Here is an 18,432-nt window from a genome sequence, read left to right as displayed (position 1 = left end):
ATGAGGTTCTGACCTGTTAGCTGAAATTTAAATTTCAGTTCTTCTTGATTTCAGTTCCCACATATTCCTGTTTCTTTTTCCATCTCCAAGATTACATCTCAAAACTGCTCTGAGTTGAGAAAGACTGGATGTCCAGAACACCTGTGAGGCGCTAAGCTGTGAATCACAGTGAGGCTATATGGGAAGTAATTAAACAGGATGGCAGCTGAGACTACATGGTCCCCAAAGCTTACTGTGATGCTGCCCTGTTCCATTTAGGCCAGAGGAAGAAAGCATGGTTACCTCAGCATAAACCACATTTTCTTTATCCATTCTTCAATTGAGGGGCACCTAGGCTGTTCCCAAGATCTGGATATTACAAATAATGTTGCCATGAGCATAGTTGAGCAAATGTCCTTGTGGTGTGAATGTACCTTCTTTGGGTATATGCCGAACAGGGTATATGCCCAACAGTGGTATTGCAGGGTCTTGAGGTAGGTTAATCCCTAATTTTCTGAGAAATTGCCATACTGATTTCTACAATGACTGTACAAGTTTTCACTCCCACCAGCAATGGAGGAGTGTTCCCCTTTCTCCACATCCTCTCCAGCATAAGCTGTCATTGGTGTTTTTGATTTTAGCCATTCTGATTGGAGTAAGATAGAATCTCAGAGTGGTTTTGATTTGCATTTCCCTGATGACTAAGGATGTTGAGCATTTCCTTAAGTGTCTTTCTTCCATTTGAGATTGTTCTGTTGAGAATTCTCTATATCTGTAACCCCGTTTTTTAAATTGGATTATTTGGTAGTTTGATTTATAGTTTCTTGAGTTCTTTGTATATTTTGGAGATCAGCCCTCTGACAGATGTGGAGTTGGTGAAGTTCTTTTCCCATTCTGTAGGGAGCTGTTTTGTCTTGTTGACTGTGTTCTTTGCTTTACAGAAGCTTCTCAGTTTTAGGAGGTTCCATTTATTGTTTGTTCTCAGAGTCTGTGCTACTGGTGTTCTATTTAGGAAGTAGTCTCCTGTGCCTATGCATTTAAATGTATTTCCCACTTTCTCTTCTTTGAGGTTGGTGTGGATGGATTTATACTGAGGTCTTTGATTCATTTGGACTTGTGTTTTGTGCATAGAAATGGATCTATTTTCATTTTTCTACATGTTGAGAGCCAGTTATACCAGCATCATTTGTTGAATTTTTTTCATTTTATATTTTTAGCTTCTTTGTAAAACATTGGGTGTTTATAGGTGGGTGGGTAGATATCGGGGTGTTTGATGCAATTCCATTGGTACACCTGTCTGTTTTTATGCCAATACCAAGCTGTTTTCATTACTATAGGTCTATAGTAGAACTTGAAGTCGGGGTGATGATGCCCCCAGATGATCCTTTGTACAGGATAGTTTTGACTATTCTGGGTTTTTGTTTTCCCATATGAAGTTAAGTATTGCTCTTTCATGGTCTGTGAAGAATTGTGCTGGGATTTTGATGGGAAATGCATTGAATCTGTAGATTACTTTTGGTAGGATTTATTACTATGTAGATCCTACCTATCCAAGAGCATCTTTCAACATTCTGATATCTTCTTTAATTTCTTTCATTGAAGACTTGAAATTCTTGTCATACAGGTGTTGCATTTGTTTGGTTAGAGTTACCCCAAGATATTTTATGTTATTTGTGACTATTGTGAAGGGTGATGTTTCTCTGATTTCCTTCTCAGTCTGTTTGTCATCTGTATACAGGAGGGCTACTGATTTTTTGAATTAATATTGTATCCTGCTATATTACTGAAGGTGCTTATCAGTTCTCTGGTAGTATTTTTTGGGATCACTTATATATACTATCATATCATCAGCAAATATGAACAGTTTGACTTCTTTTCCAATTTGTATTGTTTTAATCTCCTTTTGTTGTCTTATTGTTATAGCTAGAACTTCAAGTACTATGTTGAATAAGAAGGTAGCCTTGTCTTGTTCCTGATTTCAGTGGGATTGCCTTGAATTTTTCTCCATTTAGTTTGATGTTGGCTGTCAGCTTCCTGTATATTGCTTTTATTATGTTTAGGTATGTTCCTTGTATCCCTATTCTCTCCAAGACCTTTATCATGAAGGTGTGTTGAATTTTATCGAAGGCTTTTCCAGCATCTAGTGAGATGATCATGTGTTTTTTTTCTTTCCGTTTGTTTATATGGTGGATTACATTGACAGATTTTTGTATGTTGAACCATCCCTGCATTTCTGGGATGAATCCTACTTAGTCATGGTGAATGATTTTTTTCTGATGTGTTCTTGAATTTGGTTTGCCAGTATTTTATTGAGTGTTTTTACATCTGTGTTCATGAGGGAAACTGGTCTGTAATTCTCTTTCTTAGTTGTGTCTTTGTGTGGTTTGGGTATCAGTGTAATTGTAGCCTCATAAAAAGAGTTTGGCAATATGCCTTCTGTTTCTATTGTGTGGAATAATTTAAGGAGTATTGGTATTGGCTCTTCTTTGAATTTCTGATAGAATTCTGCACTGAATCCATCTGGGCTTGTGCTTTTATTGGTTGGGAGACTATTGATAACTGTTTCTATTTTCTTAGGGGTTATAGGTGTATTTAAGTTGTTTACATGTTCTTGATTAAATTTTGGCATGTGGTACTTATCTAGAAAATCACCCATCTCCTTAAAGTTTTCCAGTTTTGTGGAGTACAGGTTTTTGAAATATGACCTGATGATTATCTGGATTTCCTCAGTGTCTTTTGTTATGTCTCCATTATCATTTCTGATTTTGTTAATTTGGATATTCTTTTTCTGATTTTGGTTAGTTTGCATAAAGGTTTGTCTATTTTGTTGAATTTCTCAAAGAACCAACTCTTTGTCTCATTGATTTTTTACATTGTTTTCTTTGTTTCTATTTCTTTGATTTCAGTCCTCAGTTTGACCATGTCTTGCCATATATTCCTTCTGGGTGAGTTTACTTCTTTTTGTTCTAGTGCTTTCAGTTGTTCTGTTAATTCACTAGTGTGCGATTTTCCCAGCTTCTTTATATTGACATTTAATGCTATGAATTTTCTCCTTAGCACTGCTTTCATTGTGTCCCATAAGTTTGGATATGTTGTGAGGTCATTTTCATTAAATTTTAGGAAGTCTATTATTTCTTTCTTTCATTTCTTCCTTGACCCAGTGTTGGTTTGGTGGATCATTATTCAATTTCCATGTGTTTGTGGCCTTTCTGAAATTAATGTTACTGTTGAATTCTAACTTTAAGCGGTGGTGATCTGATAGGGTACAGGGGGGTTATTCCACTTTTTGTGTATCTGATGAGGTTTGCTTTGTTACCAAGTATGTGGTCAATTTTTGAAAAAGTTCCATGAGGTGCTAAAAAGAAAGTATATTCTTTTGTATTTGGGTGGAATGTTCTATAGATGTCTGTTAAGTCCATTTGAGTCATTGCCTCTGTTTGTTCCCTTATTTCTCTGTTAAGCTTCTGTCTGGCATATCTGTCTACTGGTGTGAGTGGGGTGTTGAAGTCTCCCACTATTAGTGTGTGGGGCTCAATTTGTGATTTAAGCTTTAGTAATGTTTCTTTTACAAATGCAGGAGCCCTTGTGTTTGGGGCATAGATGTTTAGAATTGAGATTTCCTCCTGATGGATTTTTCCTGTGACAATATGAAATACCCTTCTTTATCTTTTTTGATTTGTTTTAGTTTGAAGTTAGATATTAGGATAGCTACACCAGCTTGTTTCTTAGGTCCATTTGATTGGAATTTTTTTTCTCAACCCTTTACTCTGAGGTAATGTTTGTCTGTGAATTTGAAGTATGTTTCTTGTATGTAGCAGAAGGATGGATTCTGTTTTCAAATCCAATCTGTTAGCCTGTGTCTTTTTATAGGTGAATTGAGACCATTTATATTAATGGACATTAATGACTAGTGATTGCTAGTTCCTATTATTTTTGTTTTTATTGTTGGTGATGGCATTGTGTGTTTGATTCCCTTCTTTGGGGTTTGCTGTTTTAAGCTCATATTTCCTGTGTTCTTGTGGAAGCAGGTGATTTCCTTGGGTTGGCATTTTCCTTCTAGTACTTTCTGTAGGGCTGGGTTTGTGGATAGGTATTGTTTAAATTTGGTTTATGGTGGAATATTTTGTTGTCTTCATCTATGGTTATTGAAAGCTTTGCTGGTCCGTTAGTGTCTGCATAACATCTGACCAGGACTTTCTGGCTTTCATTGTTTCCTCTGAGAAGTCAGGTGTAATTCTGATAGGTCTGCCTTTATATCTTACCTGGCCTTTCTACTTTGCAGCTCTTAATATTCTTTCTTTATTTGTATGCTTAATGTTTTGATTATTATGTGATGAGGGGACTTTTTCTTTTGGTCCAGTCTATTTGGTGTTCTGAAAGCCTTTTGTATTTTCACAGGGATGTCTTTCTTTAGGTTGGGGAAGTTTTCTTCTGTGATTTTATTGAATATATTTTCTTTGCCTTTGAGTTGGACATCTCCTTCTTCTATCCCTGTTATTCTTAGGTTAGGTCTTTTCATGGTGTCCCAGATTGCCTGCATGTTTTGTGTTAAGGATTTGTTGGATTTAAAATTTTCTTTGATGATTCTATTTCCTCCAAGTTATCTTCAATGCCTGACATTCTCTCTTCCATCTCTTGTATTCTGTTGTTTATGCTTGCATTTGTGGTTCCTGATCATTTACCCAGATTTTCCATTTCCAGAATTCCCTTAGTTTGTGTTTTCTTTATTGCCTCTATTTCAGATTTTATGTCTTGAATCGTTTCCTTCACTTGTTTGATTACTTTTTCTTGGTTTTCTTTAAGGGATTTGTTAATATCTTCCAATTTTTTATTTGTCTTTTCCTCCATTTCTTAAAGAGAGTTTTTCATTTCCTCCTTAAGGGCCGCAATCATCCTCATAAAGTTATCTTTTTTGTATTTTTTTTAGTTTTTTTATTTTTTATATATTTGAATTACAAACAAGATTGAACTACATGACGATTCCAGTTCCATTCTCCCTCCCTTCCTCCTCTACCCTCCCAAATAAAATCCTATCTATCATATGTCCTTTCTTCTAATCTACACCTGACTCAAAATTTCTGCTCCCTCATGACCTCTGCATCCTTCCTTTTCTTCCCTTCTCACTCTCGTAGCTTCCTCCCCCACTTCCCATGTTCTCAATTTGCTCAGGGGATACTGACCCTTTCCTCTTCTCCAGGGGACAAAGTTTGTCTCTTTTAGGGTCTTCCTTGTTTACTAGTTTCTCTGGCAGTGTGGATGGTAGGTTGGTAATCCTTTACTCTATGTCCAAAATCCACATATGAGTGAGTATATATCATGTTTGTCTTTTTGTGATTGGGTTACCTCACTCAGAATGGTTTCTTCGAGTTCCATCCATTTTCCTGCAAATTTCAAGATTCCATTTTTTTTTTTCTGCTGAGTAGTACTCCATTGTGTAAATGTACCACATTTTCTCTATCCATTCTTCAGTTGAGGGGCATCTAGGCTGCTTCCAGTTTCTGGCTATTACAAATAGTGCTGCTATGAACATCGTTGAACAGATGTCCTTGTTGTATGAATGTGCTTCTTTTGGGTATATGCCTAGGAGTGGAATTGCTGGATCTTGTGGTAGACTGATTCCCATTTTCTTGAGGAGTCGCCATACTGATTTCCAAAGTGGCTGTCCAAGTTGGCACTCCAACCAGCAGTGGAGGAGTGTTCCTTTTTCTCCACATCCTCTCCAGCATAAACTGTCATTGGTGTTTTTGATTTTAGCCATTCTGACAGGAGTAAAATGGTATCTCAGAGTTGTTTTGATTTGCATTGCCCTGATGGCTAAGAATGTTGAACACTTTCTTATGTGTCTTTCAGCCATTTTAGATTCCTTTATTGAGAATTGTCTGTTTAGTTCTGTACCCCATTTTTTAATTGGATTGTTTGGTGTTTTGCATAATTGCTTCTTGAGTTCTTTGTATATTTTGGAGATCAGCCCTCTGTCAGATGTGGGGTTGGTGAATATCTTTTCAAAGACTGTGGGCTGTCATTTTGTCTTGCTGACTGTGTCCTTTGCCTTACAGAAGCTTCTCAGTTTCAGGAGGTCCCATTTATTAATTGTTGATCTCAGTGTCTTTGCTACTGGTGTTATGTTCAGGAATCGGTCTCCTGTAACGATCAATTCAAGGGTATTTCCCACTTTGTCTTCTAATAGGTTCAGTGTGGCTGGGTTTATGTTGAGGTCTTTGTCCATTTTGACTTAAGTTTTGTGCAGGGTGAAAGGTTTGGGTCTATCTGTAGTCTTCTACATGTTTGCATCCAGTTATGCCAGCACCATTTGTTGAAGATGTTCTCTTTGTTCCAGCGTATATATTTGGATTGTTTGTCAAAAATCAGGTATTTTTAGGTGTGTGGGTTAATATCAGGGCTTTCAGCTCTATTCCTTTGGTCTATTTTTGTGCCAATACCAAGCTGTTTTCTGTAATAGAGCTTGAAGTCAGGGATGGTGATACCTCCAGAAGTTCCTCTATTGTACAGGATTGTTTTGGCTATCCTGGGTCTTTTGTTTCTCCATATAAAGTTGAGAATTGTTCTTTCAAGGTCAGTGAAGAATTGTGTTGGGATTTTGATGGGGATTGCATTGAATCTGTAGATTGCTTTTGGCAGGATTGCCATTTTTACTATGTTGATCCTGCCTATCCAAGAGCATGGGAGATCTTTCCATTTTCTGTTATCTTCTTTAATTTCTTTCTTTAGACTAAAAATTCTTATGGTACAGGTCTTTTACTTTTTTGGTTAGTGTTGCTCCAAGGTATTTTATGTTGTTTGTGACAATTGTAAAGTGTGATGCTTCTCTGATTTCTTTCTCTAACAATGTGTCATCCATATATAGTAGGGCTACAGATTTTTTTGAGTTAATCTTGTATCCTGCCACTTTGCTGAAGGTGTTTATCAGCTGTAAGAGTTCCTTGGTAGAGTTTTTCGGGTCACTTATGTAGACTATCATATCATCTGCAAATAGTGAGAGTTTGACTTCTTCCTTTCCAATTTGTATTCCCTTGATCTCCTTTTGTTGTCTTATTGCTCTAGCTAGAACTTCAAGGACAATATTGAAGAGTTATGGAGAGAGTGGACAGCCTTTTCTTGTCCCTGATTTTAGAGGAATTGCATTGAGTTTCTCTCCATTTAATTTGATGTTGGCTGTTGGCTTGCTGTATATTGCTTTTATTATGTTGAAGTATGTTCCTGTTATCCCTGATTTCTCCAGGACCTTTATCATGAAGGGGTGTTGGATTTTGTCAAAGGCTTTTTCGGCATCTAGTGAGATGATCATGTGATTCTTTTCCTCATTCTGTTTATATGATGGATTACATTGATGGATTTTCATATGTTGAACCATCCTTGCATCCCTGGGATGAAGCCTACTTAGTTATGGTGAATGATTTTTCTGATGTGTTCTTGGATTTGATTTGCCAATATTTTATTGAGAATTTTTTGCATCAATGTTCATGAGGGATATTGGTCTGTAGTTCTCTTTCTTAGTTGTATCTTTGTGTGGCTTGGGTATCAAGGTTATTGAAGCCTCATAAAAAGAGTTTGGTAATGACCTTCTGCTTCTATTGTGTGGATTACTTTGAGGAGAATTGGTATTAGCTGTACTTTGAATTTCTGGTAGAATTCTGCACTGAAGCCATCTGGCCCTGGGCTTTTTTTGGTTGGGAGACTTGTAATGACTGCTTCAATTTCATTAGAGTTATAGGTCTATTTAAGTTGCTTATCTGTTCTTGATTTAATTTTGGTAAGTGAAATCTGTCCAGAAAATTGTCCATTTCTTTTAGATCAAATGAGGAAATCTACTCACAAGGTAAGTCTGGGGCTTTTAGAAGATGATCAAGAGTTTTCATTCCTAGTCAGCGTGTCATGTGTCACTGCTTTGGTCCTTGTGCAAGAAGACTTCTGGTGTAGGAATTGAACACAAGGCCCCAAGCAAGCTAGACAAATGTTCTGCCGCTGAGATATATCTTTAACCAAAGGGCTACTATTCTTTATTTTTATTTAAAAATTCCATTGATGTGCATTTGTGTGTCTCTGTGTGATTATGTGTACCATGCGTGTGCAGATACCCTTCGAGGGCAGAAGATGGCATCAGATTCCTTGGAGCTGGAGTTACAGGTGAATGGGAGCCATTGAATATGGTTGCTGGTAGCTGAACTCTGGTCTTCTACAAAATCAATGAGTGCTTTTAAACTGTTCAGCCACTGCTCAAGCCTCATGGTTACTATTTGTGAATTATTTTGAAGTGAAAATCCTGCCTGGTGTTTACAACTTTACTTTTACCCACCCCTTTCACAGGATGGCAAGTTTTGTGAGATTCTTTAGGCAAGGGTGGTTTAATACAAGATTGTTTGTGTTAAGGGCTTCCTGCAGTATTCTAGGTCTATTAAAAGCCTGTCCACAGCTGCTGTTTTGCTAGTCCATATGTTGAGAAATTTCTGTGTAGGTGTGTTATCCTGTGCTTCCTAAGTCCCACTTGGCATTTTATTGTCGATGATTATTGCTTCTGAAGAAATTATGTGCATACATGCATGCAAGAAACCCACAAATGATGTGGAAAATCTTCATATAAATTGCTTAAAATCTTCAGATTCACGTCTTACCTTCTCTGATCTTAAGCTAATGGCTTTCAATATTAGGCCTCCTGCAAGAGGTGTGACCCATTTGCACCATCCTGACCCTTCACAATAAAAACATATATAATGAGTTCCAAGAGCTGCATGGAATCAGCTTCCCTCCCATGCACCTGTGCTTGCCTTTAACTTGCAAATACTAATTTCTGCACATGATTTGGCCTTTCTTACATTTCTCATAAACTCATGGAAGATGACAAATCTTTGATTTGATGGGTTCATGTGGTCATGTGGTCTGTTTCTCCTGACTACCCATGCTCAGGCACAGCAGGGAGTCCTCTTGTTATCTTTAGGGCAAATGTGTGGAACGAGTGATAAATTAGCCCAGAGTCTGAGAGACACTGCAGGCTAATGATGCTGAAGGTGATCATGAACAGCACAGGGAGAGGAGAGACACCACACTGAGAGCCCTGCCAGCTGGAGCCCGACTACTTGATGGTTTCTCCTGATGAGATGAGGATAAGGAAGCCTCTGCCATCAATGTGATGAAGATAGCAGCCAGGGCTCCCCTCAGAGAGAACATGAGTCACTTCTTGGGTGACTTGGGATGTATAACTGTCTTCTTGTTCCTGGAGTATGTTACCTAGCTATGTCACTGCCTCCCAGAAATGTCCTTGGTCCTTCCTTCAGCTGATGGAAACAAACACAACCTCCAAGGCCGGCTGAGACCTTGCCTTATGGAAGCCTGTGCTGTCTTACAATATTATGTCACCAGGCTCTGCTCCCAGCCTGCCTACTGGGAGGCTATAATCTGCCCCCACCCCAGCTTGCCTTAATCATATCTATGTAGTGGGGTCCTCCATGTGTGTTCCTCTTAGGATCCTCCTTTTTCCTAGCTTTTCTGGGGTTGTGAATTGCAGCCTGGTTATCCTTTAGTGAAAGCAAAGATGCTTACAGAGTAGCCCATATCAGCAGGAAAACCTCTGTTGCTGAACAAACAACCTAAAATCTCCCCAAGAACAAACAAACAACACAGTGACTAACTCCTTTGGGAATGAAAGACTCATGATCAGACACAGTTTTCTCTCCTCACCATCTCCCTGTTCCATTTGGTACCTACAGTAATGCTTCCAGAATATAAATATAAATTAAAAGATGACTGGTTTAAAGAAAAAGGTGTGTTTCTACGGTGAACCAGACATGTCTGGTGTCTCGCCCTGGGAGCACTCCAGAGGAAAGTGGTCACGGAGGGTGTGGTGGCACCTTGGACATGAGGGTCATGATAATCTGTTGAATGAATTTCCTGTGAAAAGCAATCTGAAAGGTATCTGAACTACAGATCTGTTTCTTCAGGGGATGTTCAGGAGTGGGTCTAAAGCCTTACCGTATAAACCACATTGGTTATACAACCACAGCGGAAGAAGCGAAATGTGACTAAAATTGGTCACCTCTGCATAAACAGAGTATATATGGCTCATGGGTTGGTTTGTGACCATTGTAGACTTTGACTTCTGGCTTCTTAAGGTCAACTGGCCTACTGAGAGATGCTAACTATTAAGGTTAATTTGTTAGGACAAAGTCCAGGACTCCCTGTCTGCCTGTGTAATCTCTTCATATAAAAGACATGGCCTCACTCTTGACCTATGAGAGAAGAAAACTCAAACCTTAGCTCATTATATGGAAGAGCTGGGATACCAAACATAGTTCAGATTCTTCTTGACATTGTATAGCTTCTGTGCAAGACAATCCTTAGAGACAGTTCCAAGCAAAGGCTTTGACTTTCCTGGCATCAGCAGAGTTAAGGAACGAAAGGAAGGTGCCTGTCTGATCTGTTCAATTAAAATCATTTCTTAGTAAACACAAAGGTTCTTCCATGGACTTAGGTTGTAGTCTGAAGTGAGATGGCTGTAGGTGACCACTGCTTGGAGGGATAACCATTGTTATTTCATCTTTGTTTCTCATGTTCAAAGTATATAATGACACTCTTGCCTCTGTGGATGCTGAGGGGCAGGCTTCTCCTCAGACTCCCCTATGCTTTTCCCCTGTGCTCTGGTGGCCTTCATGGAGCTCTGTGACATAGCATGGAAAATGTGCATCTGATGGACTTGTGAATTCTTTGGTTACTATTGTTGGGATGTAGGCAATAAGCTTAATAGAGGGTTTTCAGATCTACAGTTTCAAATTACTTGCATTAGGCAGAGATGGATGCTGTGAGGGTTTCACCTTTTGAAAGAAGATATGAAATTCTGAAAGGCTAAAGGCCCTCCTATTTTAGAAGCAGCTTGAGAGGCTGGGTGCAAAGCCACCCAGCCCTGCTGTCCTGTAAGCACACTGGGAGCTAATAAGTCCTAAAATGAAGGTTGTGAAGAGGAAAAGGAAGCATGCTGTGTTAGTCAGGGTACTCTAGAGCAGCAGAACGTATAGGATGTGTGTGTGTGTGTGTGTGTGTGTGTGTGTGTGTGTGTGTGTGTGTATATATGTATTCATTATATATATTCATTATATATATTCATATATATATACCCATTCATATGTATTCATATATATGAATATACATCAGAACTTTAGAATGTATATATATTCATTCATATATATGAATGTGTATCAGAATTTATAGAATGAATAGCAGAACTTATAGAATGAATATGTATATACTTATTCATATATATATATATATATATATGATTTATTAGAATCACTTACAGGTTGTGGTTCCAACTAATCCAACAATGGTGGGTTTTGAATGAAGCGTTCAAGAACATAGAAGTTGCTCAGTCCACAAGGCTGAATGTCTCAGCTGGTCTTCTGTAGATGCTGGAGTTCCAAAGAAGTAGGCACTAATGCCAGTGAAGGAATGGTCTTGCTAACAGGCTGAGAGCAAGTAGGTAAAGAGCAAAAGATTTCTTCTTCCATGTCCTTACATAGTCTTCCAACAGAAGGTGTGGCACAGACTAAAGGTGTGCCTTCCCATCTCCAGATCCAGATCAAAGTTGTGTGTCTTCCTGCTTCAAAGGTCTGGACTAGACGTGGACTCCCCACTTCAAAACAAGCAGAAATAATTTCTCACAGGTGTGCCCTCCATTTCTGGATTGTAATTTTTTCTAGATACAGTTGACAACCGAGAATAGCCATCACATACACCCATCCCAAATTGCCCAGAGATCTGAGACACAGTAGGAGGGGAGGCAGAAGAGCACACACTTTCATTTTTATGCTTTGCCTCAGAAGGCACAGAGCATGGGGAGAATAAGACCCCAGAAGTGAGCTGTGTGCAAAGGTCTCTCTAGATGGGGCATTCAGTGGTGAAAGTCCCATCTACAACAATGCACCAGGACAGCCACAGCCTGTCCAATGTGATTAAGAAGAAATCCATGACCTTATTAGTCTAATGTGATCTATGATCCAGTAAGAACTGAGCCTAGATTGTAGAGTCAAGAGGCACAAGGAAAGGAATCTGTCTCTGTTTAGGTGTTGCTTTGATCTGATCTGAATTGCCATAAATCCCAGGAAAAAGGTTTCAAATGCCTTGTTAATGTATTGATGGAACATATTTGAAGTATTCCCATGCTTAGAGTTAAATATAATATATAAATATAGTTAATTTAACATTTTTGGCTTTGTAAATGTGACTACCTGATAATTTAAAAGTTCTGTCACGTAACTTACATTTTATTTTGATTGGTCAATGATATTTCAGGGCACTTGCATATTTTCCTCTAACTTAGAAGCTTTGGCCAAAGTTCCCTGTGTGACAGGACTCCCTCCTCTGCCTCCTCCTTCCTTCCTTTGTTCTAGCTGCCTCTCTTCCATGATCCATCTTGGATGTCTTTCTTTAACCATGGAGAGTTGCAGTGTGGGGAGGGAGCCCATCTTAGCTCAGCTTGGTTTAATATTTTCCTGTACTTTGCAAATTATGAGAGAGAGGAAGGGGGAGGGTGGGAAAAAGAAAAAGGGGGAGAGGGAGGGAAGGAGGGATTGAGAGAGGCTTAGAGTATTGGGGTCCTCTGGGTTGGATTCTGTGTGGCTGTACCCTCTCTCTCTGTCTCCACTCTCTTTTATCTTGAAGCCAGTTTTTCTGACCATTCTCATATTTCATAAACAAGAAATGACTTCTTTTCTTTAACCTCTGGGCAGAGTTTATCATGGCTCACCCAGTCACTGAGTACTAACTACACAGTGCGCATTCCCACAGGGGTGATGTTCAGGGAGGGATAGAAAGACTAAAGACTAGGCGGGTGAAGGTGTATCTTCCTGTGTGGGTGTGGTCTAGAACGGTCTCTGCCTGAGCTTGTTCCTGTGTCCATGCTGAGGTGGGTGTGTAAGAAGGTTCTGGAGCCACAGGATGAGGATTCCTGCTTGAGAGACTGGGCCAGACACCCAGAGGAAGCAAAACTCTCATGTCCCTACTCTTAGGAATCAGCCTTATGAGGTCAAGGGCCAAGTTATCATGGACATCTCTCAGGGCTCCTGTGTCTCTTAGGGAGGAGTTCAGGGCAGGCCTGTGGTGCCCCAGTGTCTCTTTTCTGGTTGTGACATAGGGATAGGCAGAATTCCATGCTATCAAGTTCCATCTGTCACCAGACCTTCCTCTGCTGTATAGATATAGACAATTGATCTGACTGTAAAGCAACACTGTTTTGGAGGATGGTGTTTGATGTTGAAAGCAGGCCATGCGTCTCAGAGACCCCTGGTGAGGGTCAGGGCCCTTGTCCAAGACAGTTCACACCCACAGAACTGAGAGAGCCAATAGCATGTCTTTTATGGACAATCACTAGGATGTACCAAGGGCCATTGTTGAGCAGAGACTGTTACTAGCAGCTCAACCTCCACAGTAGATACAGTATCAGTCTGACCTTTTATACCCTACTCACTTGACCTCTCTACACTGGAGGTGGAGCCTTAGCAGAATGAACCCACAAACAGGGCATCCTCCACCTCCACCCCAGGGATTGGTTGGGTCACTATTCAATAACAGAGAAAAGACACTGAGACTCTAACTGTCGCCCTTTTAAATTTACAAGTATTGTATCTCTTTTAAAAATAACATTTTTATTAATTCTTTGAGATTTTTGTACAATGCATTTTTGATCATACTGAACCCCCAACTGTCACAGATTCACTCTATCCCTATCTCTCTGCCTCACCAACTTTAAGTCTGCCCCCTTTCTTCCTTCCTTTAACATTTTGTTGCTGTGAACCTTAGCTGACTCAGCCTGTCCTCCCTGAATCCTGAGAGGTCTGGCAGGCATGGTCTGTCTTTGTGGGAATGCCCCTCTAGCCCTCCTGTGAGCTCTCCTCACAGCACATGGGACCATTTGCACTTTCCAAGATGTGAAAAGGTTCCTTCTCACCCATATTATTCATGGAGGGGCTGATGCAGGAGGCGACAGTCTCCCAGATAACGACTGACCTCTGGCATTGTCCTCTTCCAGTGTTAAGAATACAGTGGGACTTCAGGATCCACATAAATCCAGGACTCTGTAATCCTTGAAGAAAGTCTGATTTTTTTCTTTTCTTTTCCCCTTTTTTTGTGAGACAGGATCCTGACATGGTAAGGTAGGAGATGTCCAAATACACCCCCTGCCCCCCCCCCGTGAGTTGTTTTCCCCCAACCCAGCTCTCAAGATTGATGGTCCATCTGCTGAAGACATTTCTTGAAAGCATTACGGTGCCTCTGGGCAGCGTTAATTTTTAAAAATGCCCTTTCCTCCTTGATCAATAGGTTAGCCTGGGCCAGGAGGCTTGGGATATTTATTTCTTTGGAGTCTTCATAGAGAATACATCATATTACACAGTAACTCTGTATTTAGGGTCATGATTTAATTCCATGACATAGGGGTTGTTCCAAGCCTCAGCATAGTCACTGCAGCTCATGGTTCTATTAGCATGTCTGAATTGTGGCACAAAGAAAACCTTATCGATGGCAGGTATCTTTTACCCACCTTCTGGACAGTTGCATTGGGCACCCTGGTAAGGGACTGGGGTGTTTGTGGCAGGTAAGGTTTGTTCTGTGCTCTGTCTGGTTTCTCTATATTTGGCAATACCAAGCCTGGCCAAGTGTACAGATCTGACTACCACTGTGACCGCACTCACAGGCTTCACCTGTGATGCGTTTTGGACACTTCAGCAAACTCTGATGCGTGGCATGATTAAAAAAAAAACAGGAGGATTTGTTATATGTAATAACAGATAATCTGGCACTTCAGAAGCTGGCCTTGAAGGGCAGACTTGGACAGTGTGGAGGGCAGCCTTTGCTTCCTCCCTGTGTAGTGTTCACAGGAGTGCCTGCCTCCAGCTAGTACCTCCCACACAGCTTTTAGCTTTGGTGGTTTAGGTCCTGGCTCTCATCAAAGCACAGTGAGGGCTCTTCAGGGCTGATGATTTAGCCTTTTTGAGATCAGCAAGGTCTTAAAGTGAGGTCAGAGGGCAGGTCTTCCCCTGAAGCATGATGGGTAACCTGAGGGCTGAGGGTTAACTGGTGATGTGGACTGTAAACTATATATAGTTTAACCATTCTGGTTGTTGCAAAGAAAACAAAAGTGTTGGCAAAATGAGATGCTTCTTTCAATCATTTATGAGTTTTTTTTAAATCTTTCAGTTTTTAAAACTCGTTAAAGACTTTAACTCCTGTGTTTATAATAGTGTGAAAAATAGAGGATTGCAAAAAACGCAAACATAGTTCTTTGTGCTCCTCGACGCCCCCAGTCTCTCTGGAGATTGTCATCTTGTTCAAATTGGTACCTGATGGGCTCACAAGCACAGCTATTAAGACAGTCAATCGATAAAAGTGGATATCCCTCCACAGACTTCTGTGGTTAGTGTGCAGGCATTGCTGACACACGGCTGTGCTTATGTATTTCTGTGCCATATCCCTCTCACCTTTGTAGCCAAATAAAGGAGAAAGTAGGATCCCTTTTTATAGTTCCTGTGATCCTAGGCCCTTGGGCAGCTGCCAACATCTGCTTATTCCACACATGGTAGAACACAAATCTCTTCATGCCACTAATGCTATATGCACAGATCACCTAGAAATTTCTTGTTTTCATTCTCACAGTTTTGAAGTAACATTAGTAAGGCTTTGTCATGTGGGGTTAGAAGAGCCCTGTAGATGGTCCTGAGATTCTGGAAGCTTTCCAGCATTCACAGCTTGGAGTGATCTGTTTTACTCTCCGTACGGTGGAGACATTTGCCAGGCACGTTTGCATGAAATTCAGGAGTCCAACTCCCCCAGTGCCTTGGGTTTGTAGGTTTTTTTTTTTTTTTTTTTATACTTGTGACTGTGCCCACAGAGTGTGCTGCTTCCCAGATAAAGGCCACTGGGAGCTGGGGGAGAGGTCTCTGCCCTGTTGGGCACAGAGCCCCTCTCCCTGCAAAATCCCTGTCCCTGAGCAGTAGTTTATAGGCTGCTTGCTTTTATGAATTACTTAGGAAAGCATGCCCTTTCCTTTTCTTCATTCTATCTCTGCTCTAAGCATGCTTCTAATATTTTGGTTTAAGAGTTCTCTAAAGTCCACTCTGCACCATGTGGCTTCTTACCCAGCAAGCTGCGTGACCTTCATGCTGACTTAACTTCAGTAGCATGGCCTTTTCCTTCCTCTTCTCCATTCTCCTTGGGGAGCTGCCAAGATTTACAGCTTGCCTGTCTGGGATTTATCATGGCCATCAGGGCAGGCTCTAAGATGCTGCTACTAGATGGTCCTTTACATGAAACAATTCACCATTAGCATCCCCGTTATCATACCAACCCCAATGGCTCTCTGGCGATGACAGACTGTCTGAATTTGATGAAAAAATATTAAACTTTATCCTCAGTGGCTTGAGGAGGCCAGGAGAGGACATCAGATCCCTAGAGCTGGAATTACAGGCTGTTGTGAGCCACATGAAGTGGGTGCTGGGAACTGAACTCCGGTCCTCTGCATGAGCTTGTAACCGTTGGGTCATTTCTCTGGGCCCCGACAAGAGTTCTTTATCTTTGCCTAAGAAAGTCTAAATTAGTGAATGAACCAAAACGGGCTTCTGGTGCTCACAGGTGGAGTCCTGCTGGGGACCCCAGAGACTTACGGGGACCCCTGTAGGAGTCCTCTGGAGACCCCTCTGCAGGAGAGGGGTTTCCCCATTCGGACAAGATCTATGGCTTTTCAAGCAAATGGAACAACATTAAGAGCAACTGTATCTTTCTGGGGAGGTCATGGTACTTTCTCAGGACTTCCGGAAGAGGAGACTGACTAACTGGCAAGCTGGGCTCCCATTACAGTGACTTTACAACAGTAAGTGAAGGAGTATTTGGCCCTGCTGGTGATCAGTGATGGCATTACAGAGCTGATCACATCTTCACAGTGTCCTTGTCATGATGCCTCACAAAGGGATGAAGCTAAATACTGATTTACAGGCACTAGCAGCACAGACATGGAAATCTCAGTCAGCTCCATGCCACTGGGAAGGCAACACCCATTGTTTTTGTTTTTGTTTTTTTGTTTTTTTTTTTTCCCCAGAGACCCAGGCTTCTGTCACACGAAACAGTTCATTCATTTTAAAAGCAGTTTTATCAGGTGGCTTGTGTTCATTTAAAAGGTTTCCCAAATGTGCAGTGTTACGCTAGATGGTACCTGACACATAAATAATTTCTGTTATGAGAAATCTTAAACACACAACATAAAGTTGATGTTTATGTTTTAGCCTTCTGAAGCCCAGCTGCCGGCTCACTGTGATCACTCTTCATGGAGAAAATGCCTTCCCAGCACCTTGTCAGAGCCCAGCATGTGCAACCGCCATGAGCAAAGCACTTGTTTCTAATATTTGCCCATCAGCAAGCACTCTCCCCACCCCTCTGTCACACGACGGTTAGATCCTTCTGTAAACAATGAACACAAACACCATCACTGTCAACATCAAATTGCCCAAAATGGAAATGTATGTGCTGGACTAGCACACCAAGAGGACTGGCCAATACATAAGGAAGGGTTTTGATGATGTGGGAAAGAAAATAAAATGAGTTGTCTAATGTTCGATCAGCAATGAAACAATAATAGTGCAACAAGGGCTGCATTTTTATCATAGATACATTTTCTTCTTTTGTTTAAAACACATGCTATGTCACCAGCCCCTCACCTCAGCCAACAGAGGGAGGGGCCCTGGGTAGCTAGAAAATGCACCTCGTTGAACACTGCCCTCAAGGTCAATGCCAGGAGTTCTACCCAATTTCCTGCAACCTCTCACCCCAGGATCCCTGGCTCCTCTCTTAGTAGTGATGCTCCTCACATTCTGCACCCTACAGATTGTGGATATACTAGACCTGTCCTATTCCTTTGCTCAAAAACATCGGTGAACATTTCCTTCCAGAAAATGACATCTTGTCTTCTCTGGGGCAGGCCGCCCACAGCTTCCTTTCTCTCTCTTTCTTTTCTGTGGCGATGGGGATCAAACCTGGGCTTTCTGCATGCTGGGCAAGAGGTCTGACACTCAGTTTCTTTTTGCATGCTGGTCAGGAGCTTCATCCCCACTCCCAGTACAGGCTTGTCAGAGCTGAACTCCACACAGTTTCCTCATCATTTGGTGGTGGAACTGTGGGGAGGGCTTGCTCCTGCACAGGGGTCCTGGACATCACCACAGTATGGGGTGGCAAGCAAGTCATCCATCTCAGCCCGATCAACATTGCCACCTTTTCAGATCTGCCTCTTTCCATAGGACACGGGACCCCTCCCCTGCCTTTCTCTCTTTTCTTCATACCCCATTGTATATTTGCTCACCATAACAGTGTACTGGGAAGCTTGTGTTTTCTCCTTGCTTGCCAGGGAAACCTGTAGGCATGTGGGTCTCCTCCTCCTGCTGAGTTGTAGTGGTGCCCCACACTCCT

Source organism: Cricetulus griseus, chromosome 7, assembly GCF_003668045.3.
Source record: "Cricetulus griseus strain 17A/GY chromosome 7, alternate assembly CriGri-PICRH-1.0, whole genome shotgun sequence".
Lineage (NCBI taxonomy): Eukaryota > Metazoa > Chordata > Mammalia > Rodentia > Cricetidae > Cricetulus > Cricetulus griseus.
The sequence above is the reverse complement of the archived record's forward strand: the minus strand, read 5'-3'. Positions refer to the sequence as shown.